Source organism: Macrotis lagotis, chromosome 1 (assembly GCF_037893015.1).
Source record: "Macrotis lagotis isolate mMagLag1 chromosome 1, bilby.v1.9.chrom.fasta, whole genome shotgun sequence".
Classification (NCBI taxonomy): domain Eukaryota; kingdom Metazoa; phylum Chordata; class Mammalia; order Peramelemorphia; family Peramelidae; genus Macrotis; species Macrotis lagotis.
The window spans coordinates 791,697,759-791,713,147 of NC_133658.1; positions in this window are offsets into that span (position 1 = coordinate 791,697,759).

Here is a 15,389-nt window from a genome sequence, read left to right on the forward strand (position 1 = left end):
GTTCTCTTGACTCCCAATTCAGTATATCAATCTTTGGACTCTCAAGATATAGTTGGGGGTTGCCTACTTGATCAGTTCTTTTGAAGCTATTGTATTTCATTGACAGACCAAACAGTACTGTTGAAAGAGAAATGTGAGCCAGAGATGAAGCCTTAACTTTCAGGTGGATGTGTTTGGAGAAGAATGCAAAATGTGATAATTTATAATTTGACTAAGTTCTAAGCTGGGAACCAAATAAATGCTTGTTTTAAAAGAAATCTCATTTACATCATGGGAGACTCTACAACTAGGAAGGGGATGAATTCTTCATAAAGAACAATAAAAGTGAGTTTTAGTTTTGAGCCAGTTCTTGGGAATATCTTTTAAACAGTGCTTCTCCAGTTTTCTTTGGGGAATTGGGGTGGTGTGGGGGACAGAGGGAGAACAGGAAAGGGATAGAGGCACTTTCTTTCCTCTTTTCTCTCTTGAATGTTCCTTAATCAAAAAACTTTAAACATTTTTTTTTCCTAGGGTGTAATTACCATTCTTTTTAATCCAAACATTTCGCTGCCAGAAAGGGAGCCAATGGAGGTTAAGTTGCTTGGCTTCATCCTTCACTGAGAACTTACACTTTATTATTCACACAGCGAATGCATTTAAATTAAAAATTCATGCCAAGGGCCTTGTAGTTATGCTGGAGGGGAATATCAAAGAGTTTCTGCTTCAGTTCCCTGTCTTCTGACAGGTGACTGGATTTGTAAACATTCCAGGAGAATGGTTCTCCATGCCTTTAAAAAAGAAATGATTTCCAGGAATGGAGGCACTAGTCTTTGCTTTGGCAACCTGTTCTCCCGGATAGTTTCTGTTCACACAGATGATTCTCACTTCAGTATTCACAAAGTATATTCATATGTAGAGTATTTGAATTGGAGAACTCACAGAAACCGTAGAAATCAGAACTTTAGTCCAACTCTTTAATTTTACACATGAAAAAGTGAAGCATGGAGAAGTTAAACCATTTGCTCAATAACTACAACCCTTCATTAGAGATGGAAAGGACATGGAAGATCTTCTGCTGTAACCCTCTTATAGTTTCCTGAATCCTGGTTCAAAGCTCTTTACTGATTTATTTCTAAATTCATTTCCAACACCACACCTGTAATATCTGTGGATTTTAAACCACTCTTGAAGTTGTTGGGCTGGGACTCAGATTGTTATATACTCTATCAAAAAAGAGTCCTAGGCTGTTTCAGGAAGCCTTCCTAATATAAGAAGACTGATCTCTTCATCTGCCCCAGGAAACAGAAAGGTACCAAAGCATAACCATGGCATGCATGATGCCTAGTGGGAGGGTAGACACATGTGCACACACACACACACACACACAGACACATCACCCTCAAACATTATATACCACAGGACTTCCTTTACAGAACCACATCTCAAATTTAGAAGGAACTTGAATAGTCCTCCAGTTCAAATTTCATTTGAAGAGAAATTTTCTTTACAACCCTCCTGACAAATTATGAGTAGCTTATAGTCTTTTTGAAGACCTCCAGAGGAGGGGAACCGGTCACATCCTGAGATAACCTAATTCAGGTTTAGATAGCAGTAATTATTAATGGGACCGCTAGGTGGCGCTACGTGCATAGAGGGCTGGGGCCTAGAGTCAGGAAGATTCATCTTCCTGATTTCAAATCTGGTGTCAGACACTACCCAGCTGTCACTGAACCCTATTTACCTCAGTTTCCTTTTCTGTAAAATGATTAGAAGAAGAAAATGGCAAACCACTCCAGTATCTTTTTATATTGAGTAACATAAATTTCTTGTGATTTTAACCCCTTACTTCAAGGGCCTAAGCATCTAGGACTAAGTAGAATTAATCTTTTTCTTTTTTAAAGAGAAAAGCTCTTCAAGATCTTAAAAATGGAATAAAAGGTGTGAAATAGAAACCACTTTTTATATGCCAAACCTCTTTTTCTTCAAGAGATTGTCATATAGTATACTTCACATAGTGATATCCTGCTCACTTTTTTCTTGATACTCTCCAATTTGTCAAGGTCCTTCCTAAAATGTGGCAGCCAAAATGAAAGAGAGGCCATACTATAGATGTGATTTGATGAGGACAGAAAACAATGAAAAGATCATCTCTCTTGTTCTATAGTTATACCTCTTGTAATTACATTAGACTTTTGTTTTTGTGGGGTTTTTTGAGCTGCTTTGTTGCATCGTTGAAGATGCATAGTGAGTGGCATACTCACATTAGGGAAATCTTCCAGAAATCCTAACCTTCGCCTAACACCAGAAACTCACCTAGATCTACAAAATTCCAAAATAGCAGATATTTTATAACCACTTGCATTTCACCTACAGCCCCATAAATCATGATGCTCAGCTGTTACCTGACTTGTCTTCAACAAAACACTAATTTATCTCTCATTTATCTTCCTTTCCTGGTCAGGATAAAATTATATTACTCATTCTCCAACTTGTGACTGATCTGTGATCTCTGAACTCTATTGAAATAAATATGGATAGTAATGATCATCTTATTAAGAGGTTAGTGGTTAATACAGAGGGATATCTTTACTACCATTTGGGAACCCCCCAAAAGAAATCTCTTTACTGGTGACCCAGGAAGAGTGAATGAGCTTCTCTTTGAAATATTAGGATATTCCCATGAGGTCTGTATTACTCATTTAATGAGAGGATGTCTCCTGAAGGAAATTAATAGAGGAATCATAATCAGGATATAGATTCTACCAATCCATGACTAAAGGCTTCCAGCCAGTCCTGGTACATAGCGTCTCCTTGGTAAAGGAGGCAGCTACAACCAAAGTAGAAGCCTTGAGTGGTCCTTGGGTAGGAAGGAGTTTCTGCTTGGGGTCCTATGATACAGACTATGTATTAAACTCCTATATCCAATGGGAGCTCAAACACTGCCCCAGAACCACTAGGTTCTGCATGCCAAATCAGATGTGATGGTCTCACCATGCACTCATGTTTCACCAGCACCTGCTTGGGAGAGATAGTCTATCCTCTCTACCCTCATGGGTGAGGCTTTGTATCAAACATTCTATTTCCTAACCAGATCCCAAGGAATAAATTTATAGTTACCTGAAATCCCTGAATCCATTAATATTTGGGTCTACCTTTTCCCCCAGGGAGAGAACACCACATTATCTCAATCCCAAGGGTAAGTAGCATGACAGAACATCTGTCTCTTCCTTCCCAACTGTGTCCTACTTTTAAAAAAAATGACAAATTTTGTTTTGGAATAGTTGAAAAAAATGAACATGCAAACAACCAAAAAAAATGTATTTTCCAGGAAACAAAACAGCACAAGAATATTTATGACATATAGTAAATAGAAGCCCTGGTTTTTGTAATATATCTTTTGTTAAAAAGAATAGACTGCTGTGTGCATTAATTTTAACAATGGTAGTACCATTGTATTTAAATTGTTTTGTTGCCATATAATGTTAACCTCATTTACAAAGGTGTAGCAAGTGTATATATTATTCTTTCACAGTATTTTCTTCTCTTCTCTCTTTTGTTGTTCCATGACAAATCAGAGATACTTCATTTCTGATGGGTTTTACCTTCAACCTGGAAGAAGCCTTTTAGCCTTTGTTAAGTCTAGTAGTAATAAGCAACACAAAGAGGCATAAATTCTGATGGCTCTGGAACCTTCATGATTGGGTCGAGCATGGCATACTTTGTCCCTCATTGTTTTGGTCCACGATGATCTTTGTCTCAATCTACCTTTCTGACTGATCAATGAACTGATTTCTCTAACCTGGTCTGCAAAAATGAAATATGCTGCTAAGTGATCATTTTCTGTGATATCTCTATCAACACTGCATCTTCTAAGCCCAGGACTGCTCAGAACCTCATCAATTCTTTGTTTAGGTAGGTAGGGTCCAGATATCAGTAACCATCACCCCACATATCTACTTTTTTACATGTATAAAATGTTTATGAGAATGAGCCACACATATCATGGATATCCAAAAGACAGCTAGCAAGTAGGTGGATAGAGCCCTTGGGCCTGAAGTCCCCTCTGCATAGCCCTGGCAAGCTACTTCACCTCAAACAAAAAAATTGTAAAATGAGAATAATGATCACACTAAGGTTGTGAGGGTCAAATGGAATAATATTTGTAAATGATTAGCACAGTACCTAGCAGATTGTGGTTGCTTCATAAATGCTTGCTATCTCCCCTTCCCCTTCTCTATGATAATATAAGAAATGAATAGACAGGTCTTTGCAAATGAGATGATATAATCATCCACATCTTTATAGTTAGATAATTTGGGACTTATGATGGAAAATACCATCCCCATCTAGGAAAAAAGAACTCTGGAGTCTGAATGCAGATCAAAGCATACTATTTTTACTTCCTGATATTTTTATTTTTTGTATTTTGTTTTTTTCCCTTTGGTTCTGATTTTTCACAATGTAGCTAATGTGAAAAATATGTTCAACATGATTGTTCATGTATAACCTATATCAATTTGCTTGCATTCTTGGTGGGGTGGGGAGAGGGATGAAAGGGATGGAGAAAAATTTGAAATTCAAAATCTTATAAAAATGAATGTTGAAATACTATCTTTACATGTAACTAGAAAAAATGAAATACTATTAAGTATAAAAAGAAACCCCCTCATTTCAATATAAGGTATTCCTTGTATATGTTAATATCATGAAAGATTTACTGATATAACAGCAGAGATAACTGTTCAGTGGTCCATTATAATCTAAGAACAAAAATGGAGAAATGTTTCACTAAAGTGTCTTCCCCTGCCATAGAGAATGCCTAAGGCAAAATCTAAATGGAAGGATCATCTATAGACAGTGAGGTCCTCTAGATGCTTTTATTGATGACATTGTGTTCATTAAATCAAACTCTGTAAATGTAAGATGTCATTGTAAAGTAAATGTAGATTAGCTATTGCTCTTTCATTAGTTAACAATTATTAATTAGTAATCAGTTAACATATGTGCTATACTATGCATCCTGGATACAAAAGAAGGGAAAAAACAGTCCCTATCTTAAAATTGAATGAAGGGGGCAGCTAGGTGGTTCAGGGGATAGAGCACCAGACCTGGAGTCAGAAGGACCCGAGTTCAAATGTGATCCCAGACACATAATAATTACCTATGTGTGTGACCTTGGGCAAATCACTTAACTCCACTGCCTTGTAAAAAGCCCCTCCAAAAAGAGAAATATTTTTTAAAAATTGAATGAAGGAGATAACATGTAAATAAATATATAAAAAGCAAATTAACAAAGGGTCAGCACTAGAATTAAGAAGATTTGGGAAGATTTCTTGTCGAAGGTGAGATTTTTGCTGGGACTTAGAGGAAGTGAGGGAGTTGTTGGAGCAAAGATGGTAGAGCATTCTAAGCATGGGGTGGGGGGGCATGCCTGGAGGCAAGAGACAGAGAATCTGGTCTATGTAATAGCCAGAAAGTCAGTATCACTGCATTGAAGAGTACAAGTCAGGGAATAAAGTGGTTCCTTTGTTATCGAAGAAGACCAAAATGGAATTACTATATTTGAGACAAATTACAGTGTGTTTGACTGTGGCTGATCAGACCAATAAGAGCTCAGAATGCTCTACCACAAGTTGAACACAAATAGTCCATGTGAACACCTGGGGTAGTATTTCCAAACTTACATATGTCATGTTTCCTTTGAGCTGCTTCAATTCTGCCTTCCTCTTAAAGTGCAGCACCTTCACCATGTTAGGCAGTCCTGTGCTGCTGTCCCCCAAGCTCTACAGTCAATTCCAGATTGGTTTTTTTTTGGATCTCTTTTCAGAGGAGATTGGTGGATTCTCTCAATTTCCATTTTACCCTCTGCTTCTAGGGTATCAGGGCAATTTTTCTGTAGAAATTCTTTAAAAATGAGGTCAAGGCTCTTTTCCTGATCATGACTTTTAGGTAGCCCAATGATTTTTAAATTATATCTTTTGGATCTGTTTTTCCCAGATCAATTGCTTTTTCAATGAGATAGTTCACATTTTCTTCTAGTTTTTCATTCTTTTGGTGTTGAATTATTGTGTCTCGATTTCTCACAAAGTCATCAGCTTCCTTTAACTCCATTCTACATATGAGGGATTTGTTTTCCTCAGAGAGGGCTTTCTTATCTCCTTTTCTATCTGGCCAATTCTGCTTTTTAAAGCATTCTTGTCCTTAATAACTTTTTTAACTGTTTTATCCATTTGACCTAAACTAGTTTTTAATATGTTAGTTTCTTCAGCATTTTTTTGGATCTCCTTGACTAAGCTGCTGACTTCATTTTCATGTTTTTTCCTGCAACTCTCTCATTTCTCTTCCCAATTTTTCTTCTACCTCTCTTACTTGAGTTTCAAAATCTTTTTTGAACTCTGTCATAGCCTGAATCCAACTTCTATATTTCTTGGAGTCTTTAGATGTAGAAGTTTGGACTTTCTCATCTTCAGAGTGTGTATTTTGGTCCTCCATGAGACCAAAGTAATTATCTATGGTCAGGTTCATTTTTTTTCTGTTTACACATTTCTCCAGCTTGTGCCTGGTTTTGGGGTGGTACCTGAGCTTTTGAATATTATTGGGACACCCCCACAAGGACCTCAGTTCCTTCAAAGTCTTATAGGAGACTCTGACTGCTTTCCTGGTCTGTGAATGAGCATAAGCTCACTCCTCTGCCCTGGGGCTGTGAGGGAAGTCCTTGCTCTATGGGGGCCCCAGACTATGGCCAAGGTCTGAGTATGGTCAAAGTTCCAGAATCCTGTCCCAGGGATAGAAGACAGACCTCAACAGTCTCCCTTTACTTCCTTAGCTTCTGTGGGCTGAATGCTCAGGGAGAAGCTGCCAGGTGGCTCCCTGCTGGGTGACTCCACAGGCCTGCTTCTGTTTCCTGGGATCTGGGCTTCACTGTGGCCATGCTGAGAAAGGCCACATTGGCCTGGGCTTCATGCTTGCTCCGGCAGAGGTCTCCTTGCTGATCTTCCAAGTTGTACTTGGTACTCCCTGGGGTGGCAGATCAGGGAACTGCTTCTGCTGCCAGGAACCAGGGGCCCCCAGGGACCCAGGTACCCTGGGTCTGTTCCTGGAAGGCTGAAGCCCCCCTCCAACTCCATGGAATGGAGCCTTGCCACTATTTTCCAGGTTACTTTGGCCTAGAGTATTGCCTCACTGGATCTTTCTGTGAGTTCTGTTTCTCAAAAATTTAGAGTCATAATTGGTTTTCAAAATATTTTGGATGGAGCTCTTAAGAAAGGTCGTTCTCCTATCATTATCTTGGTTCCACCCCCTGTACACCAGATCTCTGAAAGCTTCCCACTCCTTTTCTGCTCCACTGTTGCCAACTGTGTTTTGGCTCAGTTTTCCCTCCAAGTTAGCAAAAAACTGTTCCCTTTTAGGGAGACATTATAATCTCTTGACATTAATTCATCTAATACTCATTTTGCCTTGGGGCCACCAGTTTGGTTGAATATGAATATTTAGCTTAGAGAGGATGAGTCTGTGATCAGTCTGGCACTCTGCACCACATATTGCCTTTGTCATTCTCATATCCTATCTGTCTCTTCTTACAATCATATAATCTAATAGGTGCCAATGTTTGCTATGAGGGTTCATCCAGGAAGTTTTATTACATTTAGGTAAGTGGAAGACAGTGTTTGTGATGAGAAGGTCATGAGATGTACTAGTTTTCAGGAGAAGGTGACCATTGCTGTTGCTGTTTCCAACTCTATTCCTCCCAAGGACTCTCTGCCATGTCTAGTAATCTGAGTTTACTCTAGCATTAAAGTCATCCAGAATATAAACTTGTCCTCTTTTGGTATGTGATGATAAAGGTCTCCAGGTCTTCATAAAATTTTTCTTTAACTTCATCAGTGTGTTTAAGGAAAGGTAGTACCTTGGTGTGAGAGCTGCTGAGCCCTCTTCAGAGTTGCTTTCCACCTTTGATGTCTACCTGAGTCACCCAGTTCTCACCTGTGGAAACCATTTCAGCAGGTGGGCTAAACTAGGTTGAGGGTAACTGAGGGAGTCTCAAATTCATTGGTGAGTAGTGGGGGGTGTCTACTCCAGGCATGTGAAGTCTCCCACTGTTGGAATGGGTGGAGAACTCCTCCCTCCAATGTCCATGAAGCCAGCTGAAATAGGTGCTGTGGAGTACTTAGAGATTGGTTAGACTTCAAAGACATCAAGGTCATTCATTGTATCTAAAGCCATCACTAGTTGTCTTGATTGTTTTGCCATGCTGGATCGTGATGACTTTGGAAGAGAGAGTGAGATGGGGGGGGTGGCTAGGTGGCACAGTGGATAGAGCACTGGCCCTGGAGTCAGGAGTACCTGATTTCAAATCTGGCCTTAGACACTTAATAATTGCCTAGCTTTGTGGCCTTGGGCAAGCCACTTAACCCCATTGCCTTGCAAAAAAAAAAAACAAAACCTAAAAAAAAAAAAAGAGAGAGTGAGATAGTTAATTTCCTGTAGCTCTACCTCACTGAGATCCAATTTACCCACACAACAAAAGGCTTTACTCATAACCATTCCTCAAAGTCCTGTGGCTACAAGTAAATGACAAATCAGCAGGTGTAAATACACTGGGAACTGTAGTCACAGCCCTGCAAACAGGTGGCCCAGGCCATAGGGTCATTTCTCCCCTGAAAGCAGTAGTGGGATCTGGCAGCCCCCTGGGTGACAGAAGCCCTTTTAAGGACCACACTGCTCACCTCCCTATGTGAGGAAGGGGTTAGAAAGGTATCCTAAAAATTATCTGCTTACCAAAACATTGTCTTGTTTGATTACTGCAGCAGGTGAGGAATCCCACAGTGTGGTTGAGACAAAAAAAACTACAAAAACTTCTTCAAAGAAGATTACACTCAATGTAGAATGTGTGTATACTCATAGATAATACAAGATCCATGGAACATGTGCACACTCATAGATAAAACAAGATCCAATAGACCTGAAAAATGAATAGTTCTTGTTGCAAGAGAACTCAGCAGGTATGGTATCCAAGTAGCAGCGTTGAGTGAAAAAAAGACTGTCAAGTGAAGGCCAGTTTACTGAAGTTAGAGCTGGATCCACATTTTTCTGTAGAGGTCACAGTGAAAGGGAACAGGGTGAAGCTGGGATAGGTTTTGCATTCAAACCTAATCTAATCAACATTCTTGAATGCCTGCTAAAAGGAGTGAATCATGGGCTCATGACCTTTGAGATCACTGCTTCCAGGAAAACGCCATGCCACCATCATCAGTGCTATGCTCCCAGGGAGTAAGGTATAAGAAGACTGGAAAAATGAGAAGTGAGGGTGGGGATGGGTGACTTTTATGAAGGGGTGACTTTTGAATGCCAAATGGAAGAGTTTGTAGTTGATCCTGGAACTGACAGAGTCAATGGAGTTTTTGGAGTAGGAGTGAAATGACTGGATCTGGACTTTAGGAAAAGAATTTAATGTCTGTCCCCCATTGCCTTGAAGATAAATACAAAATCTTCAGATAATTTTTAAAGCCTTCCACTTCCATCTATTTTTCTAATCCTATTTCATATTGTTATCTTTCATGTAAAGACCATTCTGGTCAAAAATAATTTGCTAATTGTCTTGCAGATAGAATATTCCTTAACTTGCTCTGGTTTTTACTAAGTCCATCCCATTCTTCTATTTTACTTCTTAGAATGTTTATTTTCTTTAAAGTTCTGCTCAGGCAGCATTTTTTTCCAAGAGACCTTTCCTAGTTAGTTCTGTTTCTTAAAAGTAGTTTGTATTACTCTCAACGTATTTGCATTCTCTCCTCTGTATACATATTGCATTCCTCCCAATAGGTTATAAATTCAATAGGTGCAGGGGCTATTTGTTTTTTAGTTTGTAACATTGTAGCTTGTGCTGTGAATAGGTTTTTGCATATAACAGCTTGCACATAATAGTTACATCAAATAATAAATATTCATTGAATTGAACAAATATTTTTATAGTGCCAGACATATAGAGTACTCTTCTAGGTGCTCATAGATATAAGGCTTACATGAGACACAATCCCTACCTTAGAGCTTATAACTTTTGGGGGGGGGGTGTTGCAAGGCAAATGGGGTTAAGTGGCTTGCCCAAGGCCACACAGCTAGGTAATTATTAAGTGTCTGAGACCGGATTTTAATCCAGGTACTCCTGACTCCAAGGCCGGTGCTTTATCCATTGTGCCACCTAGCCGCCCCGAGCTTATAACTTTTTAAGAGGGATATGATGCCAATAGATAATTATGATATGAAATAATTATATCTTATGTGAATTAAGGAATTAGATTATAAATTACCAAAAGAAGTCTGAAGCAGTTGGGCACCACTAGTTTGGGGAGATCGGAGAACATTTATTGAAAGAGGTGGTATTTGTTCTGGAATTATAAAGATGTATATGAATTCAATAGGAGAAGAAGAACAAAGTGACTATTCCAAACATTGTGAATATCCTGGAGAGGAGTAACAGAATTCTGCATGAATCTGAAATCAACTTGAAAAGCAACAGAATAATTGAGCAGAAGAATTACATAACCAAATCAATGCAAAAGAAAGATTATTATGGCCATACTATGGCTAATAAATTGGGTGGGTGAAGGGAGAGGCAGTGAGTAGAGCCCCGGTAACCCGAAAGGAATCTATTGCAATAGTTCAGGTAGAGAGACTTGTATTTGGGCAGCAACAATGGAAATAGAGAGGAGGGGATAGATTTAAGAGATGCTTTGGAGATGAAATTTGAAGATGAAAAAGAGGAAAGAAAGAAAGCCTAAGGTGATGAATGTAGCAAACAGATGGGGCATCTATAATGACTCAGCACCATATTGGATAATCTAAATGATAAAAAATATAAGATCTGATCCCTGTTTATGGTGAGTTTATAATCTTCTTAAGGAAACAGGCATTATTATGACATGTCTGTGGTTAGGTGTCAGAGTGAATTATTCAAATAATATATGTTATGTAATAGGATACACTAAAGAGGGTTTTAGATTAAACTGAATCTCCACTTCATGCTGCTTTCTTTTTAAAATAAGTATAGCATAAATTCTAAATGTTCCTTTCAAAATTATCCTGTTCATTTTTTTCTCTGAAATTCCTTCTGTTCTGTGCATTTAAAGCATTTTATAATGACTGTCTTTGGAGTGGAGGGGATGTCAGTATCTTCAACTTCTTCCTCCTCTCAACCCTGTCCAAATTGAAAACCTAAAAGAAATAAATAAATCCCTTACAACAAATAAGCATAATCAAGCAAAATGAATTCATATGTCATGTCTAAGACTGCACGTCTCTTTTTATATCTTGAGTCCTAAGTTAGTTGATGGGCAGCATACTTTATCATAGATTTTGTGGAAGATGGGCTTAGTCATCATCACATTGTTCAAATTTCTTGTCTTTGAAAGTTCTTTTTCTTTATTAAAACTATATCTAACTTTCTGTATCTGTTTATCTATCTATATGTCTTTTTGTCTGTTTATCTCATTTCCTGGTTCTGCTGATTTTATCAATTTATATTACCTAAGATTTTCTGAATTTGTTTCTTTCATCATTTCTTATAATGTAATAATAAAATCTCCTTTGACCTATATCTGTAATTAATGTCTGTGAAAACTAATGGCATAGCACTTCATATTTGTTGAGTGCCCAGGTAAGTGGGAGCTGCTATTGGCAACTAGGCTTCTGCCCTAACTTTTTTTTTGGTTTTCAACAATCATTTTTTTGGAATGTTTTGAGTCTTACATTTTCTCCTTCCCTTCCCTGCCTCTTCCTTCCCCCTGACAGAGAGCAATCTAATATAGGATCTACATATATATCCGTGTTAAACATAGATCCATATTAATCATGTTGTGAAAGAAGAAGAATAATTCCAAATGGAAGAAAAAAAAATTCTGCCCCAACTCTGATCTCTCCTTTCACGTCATTGGATTCAGGACGATTCCAATCTTGAATCCTCTGAAGGATTAGATTTAGAGGTTTCCTTATGCTGGAGTCTAATCCCATGTGTGTGTAGGCATGATCCCTGCCCTGATTCATCAAATTACTGTTGCTCCTTAGTTCTCCCTGATCTTTGAGTACCTTGATAACCTTGACTTTACTATCATGGTCAGAACATGAGAAAATATTTAAACAAGAGACACAGGAATGCTAATGAGCCTTTTTCGATCTAAATGTGTGTTGCTTTCTTTCATTTGGGAATAGGTAAAAGAATTGGTGCTGAGCTAAAGTTCATCCAGGAGATCACCAGGATCATCTCAGGAACCCATTCTTTTGCTAACTGAACCCTTTCTTCCCTAGTATTTGAAAAGAGAATAAACTGATGCTATTGTGTGTCTTCATATGGTCCTTCAATGTGGAAGTCTTAGTCAACTACTATTTTCTCTATCCTATGTTTAGAAAATTCCTACTTTGTCTTCTAATTTGTATGATCCAGGATCACGTCTGTCAATGTGAAAACTCTCGTTATATGTCACTTTATCACTTTTTAAAAATCCTCTTTCCAGATACATCATCCCTTATCTTCAGCCTCCCTCCATCTTCCTTTGTGCCTGTTAGGCCATTTGTCAGGAAGACCTTAGTTTACATCTGATTTGACCTCATATGCTTATTAGCTATGTGAACCTGCAAAAATCATTTAAACCCTCTCTGCCTTGTTTCCTCACTTGTAAAATGGGGATAATAAAATGTACCTACCTTCCAAGGTTGTTGAGAGGATCAAATGAGATAATATTTATAAAGTGCTATATAAATGTTAACATCATCATCATCATCAAACTTCCCTTTACCTCAAATTTCTTGCCCTTACACTTTTTCTATTTTCATATAGTCATGGAAATGTTGCACCCCAAGAAACACACTCTAACACTGAGTGGTTCTTGTTCCATGCCACCTAAAACATTGGAGTAGGCAAATTCCTTGCTCTTTGCTAACTTGCTCACCTTAATGCACGAGATCTTTCGAACTGATTTAATTCCGACATACATAGTTCAGAAACTCAGCTGTCCTATCATCTGTTCTGTATTGAGTTAAGTTTAGAAATCCATTTCTCTTGCTAGTCACTGTTTTATTCTTGCCTCAAGGAAATCTTTTGTTCTTGAGGGAAAAGTGTGGATACCATTGAATCTGGTACTGCACCAAGCTATCCTTCCAGGTTGTCTGGTTTGTTATTCAAAGAAGATTGTTCCATTATCTCTAATCTGGCAGGTAGACTCAAACAAGGAATATTTCTTAGCCACAGGAGGAAAGGAAAAGATTGTTGCTAACCCCTTATTCTCAATTTTCAATCAATCATAACCAATCATACTGATTTCACTTTCATGTTGAGGAGCTTTTGTAACCAATCATAACTTGTTCCCTGCCTATGAAATTTGTACTCCCAAAAACTATAAAAGGGAGCTGGTCTCCTGAACTATGGTTTTAACTTTGGTGAGGAGACTGAGATCCTATTTTTTGGTAAATTTGCACTTTACTAAAAAATTGGTCATGCTTGAAATTTTGTGCCTCTTTTTACCTGGTTTGGCCATGTTCCATTATTTCCTTGGAGATTCTTGGCCTTTTTGTTTTGCAAGATGAATTTTATTATTATTTTCTAGTTCTATAATCTTTTAAAAATATTTATTTTTCAATTATATGTAAAGGTAATTTTCAACTTTCATTTTTGTAAAATTTTCTCCCTTTCACACTTTCCTCTCCCCACCCCCACTCCCTCATCCACCCCTAGCAAATACACAGATTCCATATCAGTCATGCTATGAAAGAAGAATCAGAACAAAAGAGAAACACAAGAAGGAAAAAAGAAAAGAACACATTTTAAAAAGTGAAAACTGTATGTTTTGATCTGCATTCAGATTCTATGGTTCTTTCTCTGAATGTGAATGATGTTTTTCATCAAAGGTTTTTTGGAATTGTCTTGCATTACTGTATTTCTGAAAAGAGCTAAATATTGTTTGTCACACAGTGTTGCTGTTAAACTTGGTATACTCACTTCACTCAGCATCACTTCATATGAGTGTTTCCAGGTTTTTTGAAATCTGCCTGCAAATCATTTCTTATAGAACAATAATGTTCCATTACATTTATATACCATGACTTGTTCAGCCATTCTCCAATTGATGGGCATCCTTTTAATTTTCAATTCTTTGCCACCACAAAAATATCTGCTATAAATTTTCTTGTGCAAGTGGATCTTTTTCCTGTCTTTTCTGGTCTCTTTGAGATTCAGACCTGGTAGTGGTATTGTTGGAAAAAACGGTATGCAAAGATTTATTGTCTGTTAGGCATAGTTCCAAATTGTTTTCCAGAATAGTTGATCCATCAACAATACATTAGTGTCCCAATTTTCTTACATCCCCTCCAACATTTAGCATTTCCTTTTTCAGTCAAAGTAGCTAATCTGATGGGTATGAGGTGGTACCTCAGAACTGTTTTAATTTGTATTTCTCTAATTAATAGTCACAAAGAATTTTTTCATATGATTGAGGATAGCTTTAATTTCTTCATCTAAAAATTGCCTATTCAAATCCTTTGACATATCCCCAATATCAACTGGGGAATGATTTGTAGTCTATAAATTTTACATTTCATAATGTTCTCTGTCTCTTGACTGGCCATGAATTCTTTCTCTTTAAAGATCTGACAGGTAAACGATTCCTTGTTCCTCAAATTGGCTTATAGTATTATCCTTTATGTCTAAATACTGTACCTATTCTGACTTTATCTTTGTTTAAGTTATGAAATGTTGATCTGTGCCTAATATCTGCCATACTCTTTTCCAGTTTTTCAGGAGTTTTCATTAAATATTGAGTTCTTAACCCAGAATCTGGAGACTTTGGATTTATCGTTATTTTAATTATTTATTACTGAGTCTGGGGAACTAGCCTATTCCACCAATTCATCACTCTATTTCTTGACCAATACAAAAATGGTTTTGATAACTGCTCCTTTATAAGATGGGTCTGTATCCCAAAAAGATCACAAAAAATGGTAAAAAAAAAAAAAGCACATGTACAAAAATATTTGCAACAGCTTTTTTCATAGTGGTGATGAATTAGAAATTGAGTGGTTCATAAATTGGGGAGTGACTGAACAAATTGTGGTATACGAGTGTGATGGAGCACTATTGTTCATATCTTTTGCAAAAAATGATAATTTGGGGGCAGAGCCAAGATGGTGTCAGGAAACAGCCTTTCTTTGGAACTCTCTCCAAAATAATTCAAAAACCTTAAAATTATGACTCTAACTAAATTTTCGAGAGACAAAACCCACAGAAAGATCCAGTGAGGCAATTCTCCAGCCCAAGGTAATCTGGAAAATAGTGAGAAGGCTCTGGTTTCACAAGGTTAGAGGGGGCAGCAGCACACCTGAGTGAAGGAGCTTCAGCCTTCTGGGAACAAAAGGTGCCTGGGTCCCTG